Here is a 12,185-nt window from a genome sequence, read left to right on the forward strand (position 1 = left end):
TCTCTATTTCCTGAAGTCAGTGATGATATCATTCATTAGGCCAATGTCCATTCCCACCACAGCTATCATGGCAATGGGGGGAGAGAGACAGAGAGCGAGAGAGACAGATACAGGGAGAGCAAGAGAAAGAGAGAGAGTGACAGTAAATTTCAGTAAGACAAAAATAATGGCGCTGCAAAAAACGTCCAGTCGCCAGGACCACAAATACAAATTCCATCTAGACATCGTTGCCATAGAGCACACAAAAAAACTATACATACCTCGGCCTAAACATCAGCGCCACAGGTAAATTCCACAAAGGTGTGAACGAGCTGAGAGACAAGGCAAGAAGGGCCTTATATGCCATCAAAAGGAACATAAAATTCAAAATACCAATTTGGATCTGGCTAGCAAAACTTGAATCAGTTATTGAACCCATTGCCCTTTATAGTTGTGAGGTTTGGGGTCCGTTCACAAACCAAGAAGTCACAAAATTTAGACAAACACCAAATTGAGACTCCACTTGAAGAATTCTGCAAAAATATCCTCCCTGTACAACATAAAACAGCAAGTAATGTATGGAGAGCAGAATTAGGCAGATTCCCGCTAATGATCAAAATCCAGAAAAGAGACGTTAAATTCTACAACCACCTAAAAGGAAGCGACTCCCAAACCTTCCATAACAAAGCCATCACCGACAGAGAGATTAACCTAGAGAAGAGTCCCCTAAGCAAGCTGGTCCTGGGGCTCTGTTAACAAACACAAACAGACCCCACAGAGCCCCAGGACAGCAACACAATTTGAACCAACCAAATCATGAGAAAACAAAAATAGAATTACTTGACACATTGGAAAGAATTAACAACAAAAAAACAGATCAATCTACAATGCTATTTAGTAAATAGCGGCAGAATATCTGGCCACTGTGACTGACCTAAACTTAAGGAAAGCTTTGACTATGTACAGACTCAGTGAGCATAGCCTTGCTATTGAGAAAGGCCACCGTAGGCAGACCTGGCTCTCAAGAGAAGAAGGCTATGTGCACACTGCCCACAAAATGAGGTGGAAACTGAGTTGCACTTCCTAACCTCCTGTCAAATGTATGACCATAATAGAGACACATTTTCCCCTCAGATTCCACAGATCCACAAAGAATTCGAAAAACAAACCCAATTTTGATAAACTCCCATATCTACTGGGTGAAATATCACAGTGTACCATCCCAGCAGCAAGATTTTTGACCTGTTGCCACAAGAAAAGGGCAACCAGTGAAGAACAAACACCATTGTAAATCCAACCCATTTGATGTTTATTTATTTCCTCCTTTGTACTTGAACTATTTGCACATCGCTACAACACTGTATATAGACATAATATGACATTTGAAATAACTTTATTCTTTTGGAACTTCTGTGAGTGTATTGTTTATTTTGATTGTTTATTTCACCTCTGTTTATTATCTATTCCATTTGCTTCGGCAATGTTAACACATGTTTCCCATGCCAATAAAGCCATTGAATTGAATTGAATTGAGAGAGAGAGAGAGAGAGAGAGAGAGAGAGAGAGAGAGAGAGAGAGAGAGAGAGAGAGAGAGAGAGAGAGAGAGAGAGAGAGAGAGAGAGAGCTCCACTTCAACATTCAGTCACAGGAATGGATGTGTACATGGTATAACAAGTTGTATTGTTACAGACAAGTGAGGGCCAAGTACGTGCTTGTGAATTCTATAGTTTTCAATGTCGTGTTGTTTTTAAATGTATCACAAATGAAAGGACTGCACCATGATACAATAGAACATGAATCCTTTTCAATGACTCATTAACTTTGAGAGGACTCTACAAAATGATGAGGTAGAAAATGTTCAAGGCCTATGTATCTGAGAGAGAAATGTTATATCTGCCTATTGATTTAGTCAAGTCATGAAACCTCTGGTTCAAAAACAAAACGTATCATCATCATATAAGAGATATTATATAAAAATAACATTATTATATTGTCACGCCCTGATCTGTTTCACCTGTCCTTGTGATTGTCTCCACCCCCTCCAGGTGTCGCTTATTTCCCCCAGTGTATTTATCCCTGTGTTTCCTGTCTCTCTGTGCCAATTTGTCTTGTATGTTTCCAAGTCAACCAGCTGTTTTCCCGTTCACCTGCTTTTTTTTTGTTGCTTTTTTGCATTCTCCATTTTCTAGTCCTCCTGGTTTTGACCCTTGCCTGTTTCTGGACTGTGTACCCGCCTGTCTGCCACTCTGTACCTCCTGGACTCTGATCTGGTTTTGACCTCTTTGCCTGTCCACGACCATTCTCTTGCCTACCCCTTTGGATTATTAAACATTCTAAGACTCCAACCATCTGCCTCCTGGGTCTGTGTTTGGGTCTTGCCTTGAGATGTGTGTGTGTGTGTGTGTGTGTGTGTGTGTGTGTGTGTGTGTGTGTGTGTGTGTGTGTGTGTGTGTGTGTGTGTGTGTGTGTGTGTGTGTGTGTGTGTGTGTATACATATAGTTGAAGTCGGAAGTTTACATACACCTTAGCCAAATACATTTATACTCTGTTTTTCACAATTCCTGACATTTAATCAAAGTAAAAATTCCCTGTCTTAGGTCGGTTAGGATCACCACTTCATTTTAAGAATGTGAAATGTCAGAATAATAGTAGTGATTTATTTCAGCTTTTATTCCTTTATCACATTCCCAGTGGGTCAGAAGTTTACATACACTCAATTAGTGTTTGGTAGCATTGCCTTTAAATTGTTTAACGTGGGTCAAACTTTTCGGGCAGCCTTCCCATAAGCTTCCCACAATAAGTTGGGTGAATTTTGGCCCATTCCTCCTGACAGAGCTGGTGTAACTGAGTCAGGTTTGTAGGCCCCCTTGCTCACACATGCTTTTTCAGTTCTGCCCACAAATGTTCTATAGGATTGAGGTCAGGGCTTTGTGATGGCCACTCCAATACCTTGACTTTGTAGTCCTTAAGCTATTTTGACACAACTTTGGAAGTATGCTTGGGGTCATTGTCCATTTGGAAGACCCATTTGTGACCAAGCTTTAACTTCCTGACTGATGGCTTGAGATGTTGCTTCAATATATCCACAATTTTCCTTTCTCATGATGCTATCTATTTTGTAAAGTGCACCAGTCCCTCCTGCAGCAAAGCACCCCCACAACATGATGCTGCCACCCCGTGCTTCACGGTTGGGACTGTGTTCTTCGGCTTGCAAGCCTCCCCCCTTTTCCTCCAAACATGATGGTCATTATGGCCAAACAGTTCTATTTTGTTTCATCAGACCAGAGGACATTTCTCCAAAAAGTACGATCTTTGTCCCCATGTGCAGTTGCAAACAGTAGACTGGCTTTTTTATGGCGGTTTTGGAGCAATGGCTTCTTCCTTGCTGAGCGGCCTTTCAGGTTATGTCGATATAGGACTTGTTTTACTGTGGATATAGATACTTTTGTACCAGTTTCATCCAGCATTTTCACAAGGTCCTTGGCTGTTGTTCTGGGATTGATTTGCACTTTTCGCACCAAAGTGCGTTCATCTCTAGGAGTCCTTCCTGAGCGGTATGATGGCTGCGTGGTCCCATGGTGTTTATACTTGCGTACTATTGTTTGTACAGATGAACGTGGTACCATCAGGCGTTTGGAAATTGCTCCCAAGGATGAACCAGACTTGTGGAGGTCTACAATTTCTTTTCTGAGATCTTGGCTTATTTCTTTTGATTTTCCCATGATGTCAAGCAAAGAGACACTGAGTTTCAAGGTAGGCCTTGAAATACATCCACAGGTACACCTCCAATTGACTCAAATTATGTCAATTAGCCTATCAGATGCTTGCTTCTAAAGCCATAACATAATTTAGTGGAATTTTCCAAGCTGTTTAAAGGCAGAGTCAACTTAGTGTATGTAAACCTCTGACCCACTGGAATTGTGATACATTGAATTATAAATTAAATCTGTCTGTAAACAATTATTGGAACATTACTTGTGTCATGCACAAAGTAGATTTCCTAAGCGACTTGCCAAAAGTATAGTTTTATAACAAGAAATTTGTGGTGGTTGAAAAACTAGTTTAAACGACGCCAACCTAAGTGTATGTAAACTTCTGACTTTGTGTGTGTGTGTGTGTGTGTGTGTGTGTGTGTGTGTGTGTGTGTGTGTGTGTGTGTGTGTGTGTGTGTGTGTGTGTGTGTGTGTGTGTGTGTGTGTGTGTGTGTGTGTGTGTGTGTGTGTGTGTGTGTGTGTGTGTGTGAATAAACAAAATGGTAAAATCAGAATGCCACTTTTGAGGAAGATTTGTTTTTACAATTCAGAGGGTGCCAATGTAAATGTTTATGCAATCCAATGAAAATTACCTTTTCATTTTACATTTGTCTCAGGATAATAACAATGCTCAGAATGCTGCATTTTAATATAATTTTAAAAAGAGGTATGGGAAATATTAAAGGCCCAGTGCAGTCCATAAACGTGATTTTGTTGTGTTTAATATACAATATATTTCCACACCATCAGGTTAGAATAATACTGTTAAATTGTTCAAATGTTGATACTGCCCTTTTGGTGTAAGAGCTGTTTGAAAAGACTGTCTGAAATTTCAGCCTGTTTTGATGGGATGGAATTTAGGTCTGCCTGCTGAAATCACCAGGCGGTAATTTAGGTAATAGACCAATAAGAGTTCCAAACCTCTGCCAACAGCTACAGTAGTTTTCAGTTTTCCCTTACCCACTCAGACCAATCCCAGAAAGTAAAAATACAATTCTTGCTTGAAAATTGCTCTTGCTAAATCTTAGACAATTGTAATTGAAAACAATCACAGTAAGGTACTTACTTATATGTTACACTGAAATGATTTGAAATTGAGATTAAGTCGGCTTAACACACACACGCCAAAATGCAGTTGTCAACTCCAGAGTTGGTTTTCAGCTATTAATTTCCGTAATTGGTTGAGCCACCCAAAGGATGATAATGTGGGACAAAATATGTTCCACATCTTGAACTCTCCTCCCAGCCAAATAAGAGCTTAGCCAGCCAGGAAGATTCTGGAACCTATTACAAACGGCCCAGTACATCACCGGGGCTAAGCTGCCTGCTATCTAGGACCTCTACACCAGGCGGTGTCAGAGGAAGGCCCTAAAAATTGTCAAAGACCCCAGCCACCCCAGTCATAGATTGTTCTGTCTACTACCGCATGGCAAGCGGTACCGGAGCCAAGTCTAGGACAAAAAGGCTTCTCAACAGTTTTTACCCCCAAGCCCTAAGACTCCTGAACAGGTAATCAAATGGCTACGCGGACTATTTGCATTGTGTGCCCCCCCCCCAAACACCCCCAACCCCTCTTTTTATGCTGCTGCTACTCTCTGTTTATCATATATACATCGTCACTTTAACTATACATTCATGTGCATACTACCTCAATTGGGCCGACCAACCAGTGCTCCCACACATTGGCTAACCGGGCAATCTGAATTGTGTCCCACCACCCACCACCCCCTCTTTTACGCTACTGCTACTCTCTGTTCATCATATATGCATAGTCACTTTAACCATATCTACATGTACATACTACCTCAATCAGCCTGACTAACCGGTGTCTGTATGTATCCTCGCTACTTTTATAGCCTCGCTACTGTATATAGCCTGTCCTTTTACTGTTGTTTTATTTCTTTACTTACCTATTGTTCACCTAACACGTTTTTGGCACTATTGGTTAGAGCCTGTAAGTAAGCATTTCACTGTAAGGTCTACCTACACCTGTTGTATTCGGCGCATGTGACAAATAAACTTTGATTTCATTTGAAATACAGATCATTATGTGAAAACCCCCGAGCACCCCACGGCATTGTCTCCAATCCCTTTGCTACATAAATAAGCAGGACCATTGAGGCACACACACAACAGCAGGGGGGACTTTGAGGATCCTGTCTCTTTCTTCTGTGTGTGAAAGTAGATTAGATTAGAATTTGTTGGGCTGGAGACTGAGGAGAGTGTGGACAGGAGATAAGACAGAGAAAGGCCAGGCTTGCTGGTTTTGATGGACAGTCACTCTGAAGAGAAAATGCCGAGAGGTAGCCAATAAGAGCGTTCGGTTGAGCAAATATCCCTAAATCTGACCACAGACTGTTATAAAAGGAAACAAAAGGAGTCCTCTTTGGGGAAACGTCAAGTTATTCACAGACGTCAGTTAGGGCGTGAGTGTTTGAGAATAAAACCATGTGAATTAAACCAAGAATTGCCCCTAGAAGAAGGATTTGCGAGCCATCCTTTTGTTGAAAACCATTCAATATGTCCCCCTCTCTCAGGGTTCTGGATGACTGACAGTTTAAGTGGATAACAAATGGAGTGATCATCCCCTGCAGCCAAAACAGCCAAACCTGATTTATAAAGTTAATTAGACGAGAGCATAGATTCATGTCTCTTATAAAAAACATTGTTTTAGGTTGCTGAGAGCTAACGTGACCAATCCTGCTTCTGGTGGCTTTCCATCTCCTCTATGTTTCTCCATCTATTCTCCATCCATTAATCAGCCATCATAATTTCATTCGTCATTATCTGGACAATTGGGGTGAGTGACTTCCGAACCAATCAATCAAATCAATTTGTGTAGCTCTTTTTTAGAAAGTCATTCATCACTTGAGGCTAAACAAAATCCTACACCTCAAAAGAGCAACAGTGGCAAATATCCTGACAAGACTGACAGATAGAGAGTATAGCTCATTCTATCTGGCCGGCACAATGCATGAGTTTGCATGACCGTCACAGTCATGCCCAATCTATTGTGTCAAAAATGATTTTGTCCCACAAATGCTGACTTTAATAAACCAACCCAATGCTTGGATGATTGGATCTTAAATGTGAAGACGACCATGGCTCACTTGACCAAAGCTCAGGCTGGCAGGTTTGATGCAAAATAGATCCAGTCTTACTCTGCAACCATAGGGCTCTGGTCAAAAGCAGTGCACTATAGGCTGTAGGGAAAAGGGTGCCATTTGGGAATCAGACTTACTCTGTGTGGATCTGCCCAGTACCTGGGGGATGCTAGAGGCATATTACCTCTGCACTGACCAATTTTATTCATGCCCTGATGGGTTGTATGAGTGGTTGCCTGGTATTGATCGGTGCAATCCAGATGCACTTTTATTGCACCTCAAGAGCTTTCATGTGCAAAGGCAAATACAATTACAATTGGTTAATGCATTTGCGTGCCCATCGTAAATACCCAAAGTGCTTCCTGCGGCATCAAAAAGTCTCCAATATAAATCTCCAATATAATCCTAATCGCGTTACATTGACCACAATGTCAAATAAATCAGATGTTACCGGGGCCTGATCTGGAGTGGTAGCTGTCACAAGGCACACAGGTCCAAAGGAAACGCACGAGTCACTGCAGACCATATCAATATGCTGTTACGGCATTAGTTGCAGGGGCCCTTCAGATCAGTAGGTTATGCATAAAACATGACGAGGAGTCTTGCGAAGTCTTAAGCTACAAAGCATTGGGCACGTGAGTGCATTAACCAATTGTATTGGCATTTGCCCTTGCACATGAAAGCTCTTGAAGCGCAATGAAAGATCTTTTGGATTGCACCGATCAATATCAGATAATTGCGCCGGAGAGGATGGCTGCTGTTTAATTGGCTCTTAACCAACCGTTCTATTTTCTTTGTTTATTCTCATTGTTTGTATCTTATTTTGTACATAATGTTGCTGCTATCATCTCTTATGACCAAAAAGAGCTTCTGAGGATTAGGTGACGAGTGGATTCTCAATCTGTCATTGCCATCCGTACTATTGGCCAAGGTACAATCGCTGGATAATAAATGGGACGAACTAAAAGCACATATATCCTACCAATGGGACATTAAAAACTGTAATATCTTATGTTTCACAGAGTCGTGGCTGAATGACGACATGAATAACATTCAGCTGGCAGGTTATACACTCTATTGGCAGAATAGAACAGCAGCCTCTGGAAAGACAAGGGGTGGCGGTCTATGTATATGTGTAAACAACAGCTGGTGCATGAAAACTAAGGAAGTCTTGAGGTTTTGCTCACCTGAGGTAGAGCATCTCATGATAAGCTGTAGCACACACTATCTACCTCGAGAATTTTCATCTGTATTTTTCGTAGCTGTCTACAAACCACCACAGACTGATGCTGGCACTAAGACCACACTCAATGAGCTGTATTCCGCCATAAGCAAACAGGAAAACTTTCATCCAGAGGCGGCACTCCTAGTGGCCGGGGACTTTAATGCAGGGAAACTTGAATCCGTTTTACTTCATTTCTATCAGCATGTTAAATGTATAACCAAAGGGGAAAAAACTCTATACAACCTTTACTCCACACATAGACGCGCTCAAAGCTCTCCCTCGCACTCCATTTGGCAAACATGACCATTATAATTATATCCTCCTGATTCCTGCTTACAAGCCAAACATTAAAGCAGGAAGCAGCAGTGACTCGGTCAAAAGAAATGGTCAGATAAAGCAGATGCTAAGCTACAGGACTGTTTTGCTAGCACATACTGGAATATGTTCCGGGATTCTTCCGATGGCATTGAGGAGTACACCACATCAGTCACTCGCTTCATCAATAAGTGCATCGATGACATCGCCCCCACAGTGACTGTACATACATACCCCAACCAGAAGCCATGGATTACAGGCAACACTGAGCTAAAGGGTAGAGCTGCCGCTTTCAAGGAGCGGGACTCTAACCCGGAAGCTTATAAGAAATCCCGCTATAACCTTCGACGAACCGTCAAACAGGCAAAGCGTCAATACAGGACTAAGATCGAATCGTACTACAACGGCTCCGATGCTCGTCGGATGTGGCAGGGCTTGCAAACTATTACAGACTACAAAGGGAAGCACACCCAAGAGCTGCCCAGTGACACGAGCCTACCAAGCAGGCTAAATTACTTCTATGCTTGCTTCGAGGCAAGTAACACTGAAACATGCAAGAGAGCATCAGCTGTTCCAGATGACTGTGTGATCACGCTCTCCATAGCCGATGTGAGTAATACCTTTAAACAGGTCAACATACACAAGGCTGCAGGACCAGACGGATAACAAGGACGTGTACTCTGAACATGCACTGACCAACTAGGTAGTGTCTTCACTGATATTTTCAACCTCTCCCTGTCTGAGTCTTTAATACCTACATGTTTTAAGCAGACTACCATAGTCCCTGTGCCCAAGAACACTAAAGTAATCTGTCTGGATGACTACCGAGCCGTAGCACTCACGTCTGTAGCCATGAAGTGCTTTGAAAGGCTGGTCATGGCTCACATCAACCCCCTTATCCCAGAAACCCTAGACCCACTCCAATTTGCATACCGCAGATTATGCAATCTCTATTGCACTTCACACTGCCCTTTCACACCTGGACAAAAGGAACACCTATGTGAGAATGCTATTCATTGACTACAGCGTTCAATACCATAGTGCCCTCAAAGCTCATCACTAAGCAAAGGACCCTGGGACTGAACACCTCCCTCTGCAACTAGATCCTGGATTTCCTGACGGGTCACCCCAAGGTGGTAAAGGTAGGTAACAACACATCTGCCACGCTGATCCTCAACACCGGGGCCCCTCAGGGGTGCGTGTTCAGTACCCTCCTGTTCTCCCTGTCACTCGTGACTGCACGGCCAGGCACGACTCCAACACCATCATTAAGTTTGCCGCTGACACAACAGTGGTAGGCCTGATCATGACAAAGACGAGACAGCCTATAAGGAGGAGGTCAAGGACACCAACCTCTCCCTCAACGTGATCAAGACAAAGGAGATGATTGTGGACTACAAAGGAGGACCGAGCACTTCTCCAATCTCATTAACGGGGGAGGGGGGTAGTTGAGCAGGTTGAGAGCTTCAAGTTCCTTGGTGTCCACATCACCAACAGACTAACATTGTCCAAGCACACCAAGACAGTCGTGAAGAGGGCACAACAAAACTTCTACCCCCAAACCATAAGACTCCTGAACATCTAATCAAATGGCTACCCTATTTGTTTTGCCCCACCCCCTCTTTTTTGCTGCTGCTACTCTCTGTTCATTATCTGTGCATAGTCTCTTTCATAACTCTACCTACATGGTACAGCATTTATATATTACCTCAATTACCTCGACTAACCGGTGCCCCCGCACATTGACTCTGTACCGGTACACCATGTATATAGCCTCGCTACTGTTATTTTACTGCTGCTCTTTCATTATTTGTTACGTTTGTTTCTTCCTTTTTTGGGGGTATTCTTCTTAAAACGGCATTGTCGGTTAAGGGTTTGTAAAGTAAGCATTTCACTGTAAGGTCTACCTACACCTGTTGTATTCGGCGCATGTGACAAATACAATTTTATTTTATTTTGATTGTATAGACCATTCCCTATGCTTTTTTGTCTATCTCTTCCTTGAAGTGTTCCTTTTGTCCATTGAAGCACTCTCTGTCTCGAGAGGATGGCTACTGTTATATCACTTCCTGAAATGTTATTGGTTTATCTCTCTGTGTTGTTTGTGTTAGATCCCATTCTTCAACGATGTGTGTACAGGAAACAACAGGCCGATATGCTCGTGGCAATTTTAGGGTTGAATAAGGGAACACATTCTGCATTAGCTATGCTAGTTATTGAACCAACCCTCATCTTATCTCTCCCCGCCTGCCCTCTGCTTCCCATTGCAGTGATACACTTCCCTTAGAACTGACCTCCCTCCTCACACCAATATCCACCCATTTTAGCGCTTGAAGCTTAAAGTGACAGTAACGCGATTGTAGTCCTAGGTATTATAAATGTCTTGAATATTGCGTAAGCCACCCCCCGGGTATGTATCATTGACTGTTATTTATACTGGCAAAGTTGAAACCGAACATGGCCAATTGGTTTTAACTGTTATAACTGAAAGAAGATAATTGTATATTTTTTATAGAGTTGTCTGTTCCATTGCATTGCTCATGACCCAGCTCAATAGGTGGCCTTTCAGAAACCTGTGTCTTATGTACTGGTTGAGGTGTCCCCCCCCCCCATTAAACGGGAACTGTCGTAGTCTGGTAGTTGAGACATTTTATGTAACCCTAGTCGGCAGGTGTTACATAAACCTTGCCATAAATCGGACATCACACGCTTCCCTTTAGATGGCTTAATCCGTAAACATATCATAAAACACCATGCTGATTATAAGCCACACTATTGGACAATTATATGGCCCTCACTGATCTATGGCTTTTGCCATCAGTGATGACAGAGGTGGACAGGAGGTCATGACTTTGGTTATTTGTTGACAACATCCCATTGATTGATCTGAGTGGGAAAAGTTATTGATCAAGGAGCAACATTTTGATCAGCATAATAGTGTCTTAACCAGTGTGTAAAACCTCAGGTGCGTGAACTACACCAGGTGTGTGCAGACAGTCAACCAGATGCAGAAAGTCATCTTGACAGCTTAAAGAAAAACACAACTCAACATGACACTGTCAGTTCATTTAGATGTACTGTTATCTAAGATTGAGACTTACTGTTAGAGCAGGACAATAACCCTGCTGCAACAGGACATTTGGATTATAATGAATGGACATTTTTGTAGGGATTGATACATTTTTATTCAGGGAAAATAAAGTCTGACATTTCAAAGTGGAAATTAGAAACTTCAGAAGCCTTTTTAGACCTCAAATACACTGCAAGTTTTACATTTCCTGCATTGCAGAAAAGTTATCCTGCGACAGGGTGATCAAATTAAGATCCTACATTTGCATATATAATCCCATAATCTTTCTTCCGCCTAAAAGACAGATCAGCAGCTGCTTCTAGCTGCACCCCGAGTGTGTAAACACTAAACAGAACCACGGCCCAACAGCCATGTTAGCCAGTCAGGTCACCACCATGAGACCCCGGTCAGCAACATGTCACAGGGTCATCATTATTCATCAGACAGTGTGGCCTGAGTGGTGCTGATTGCCAGTGATGTGATGCTGTGATTGCATCAGTGAGCAGGGTCGGAGCCTCCACAGCTGTTGACAGCCAGATAAACACTCACAGACTCCTGCATGTAGAGTTGCTGCATTCACTGAGAATATGAATTTTGAATGTGGGTTTGTGTGTTTGCGATAGTGTTTGCACAGCACATAGATCCCACTGGGGCTGATGTGTTCATCTGGAGGTTCATTGATGAGTGGGTTGGAGCCAGACCCATGACGACTGACTGCAGTGCTGTGATTGTGAATGAAC

General features: G+C 42.6%; 1 protein-coding gene across 1 annotated transcript in view; it reads right to left on the reverse strand.

Moving 5' to 3' along the window:
- The window catches only part of syt6b (synaptotagmin VIb), an 81,348-nt gene that overhangs the window by 14,434 nt on the left and 54,729 nt on the right, over positions 1-12,185 (reverse strand). The gene's annotated exons all lie outside the window — the stretch shown is intronic.

The sequence above is a fragment of the Oncorhynchus keta genome, chromosome 10 (genome assembly GCF_023373465.1).
Source record: "Oncorhynchus keta strain PuntledgeMale-10-30-2019 chromosome 10, Oket_V2, whole genome shotgun sequence".
Classification (NCBI taxonomy): domain Eukaryota; kingdom Metazoa; phylum Chordata; class Actinopteri; order Salmoniformes; family Salmonidae; genus Oncorhynchus; species Oncorhynchus keta.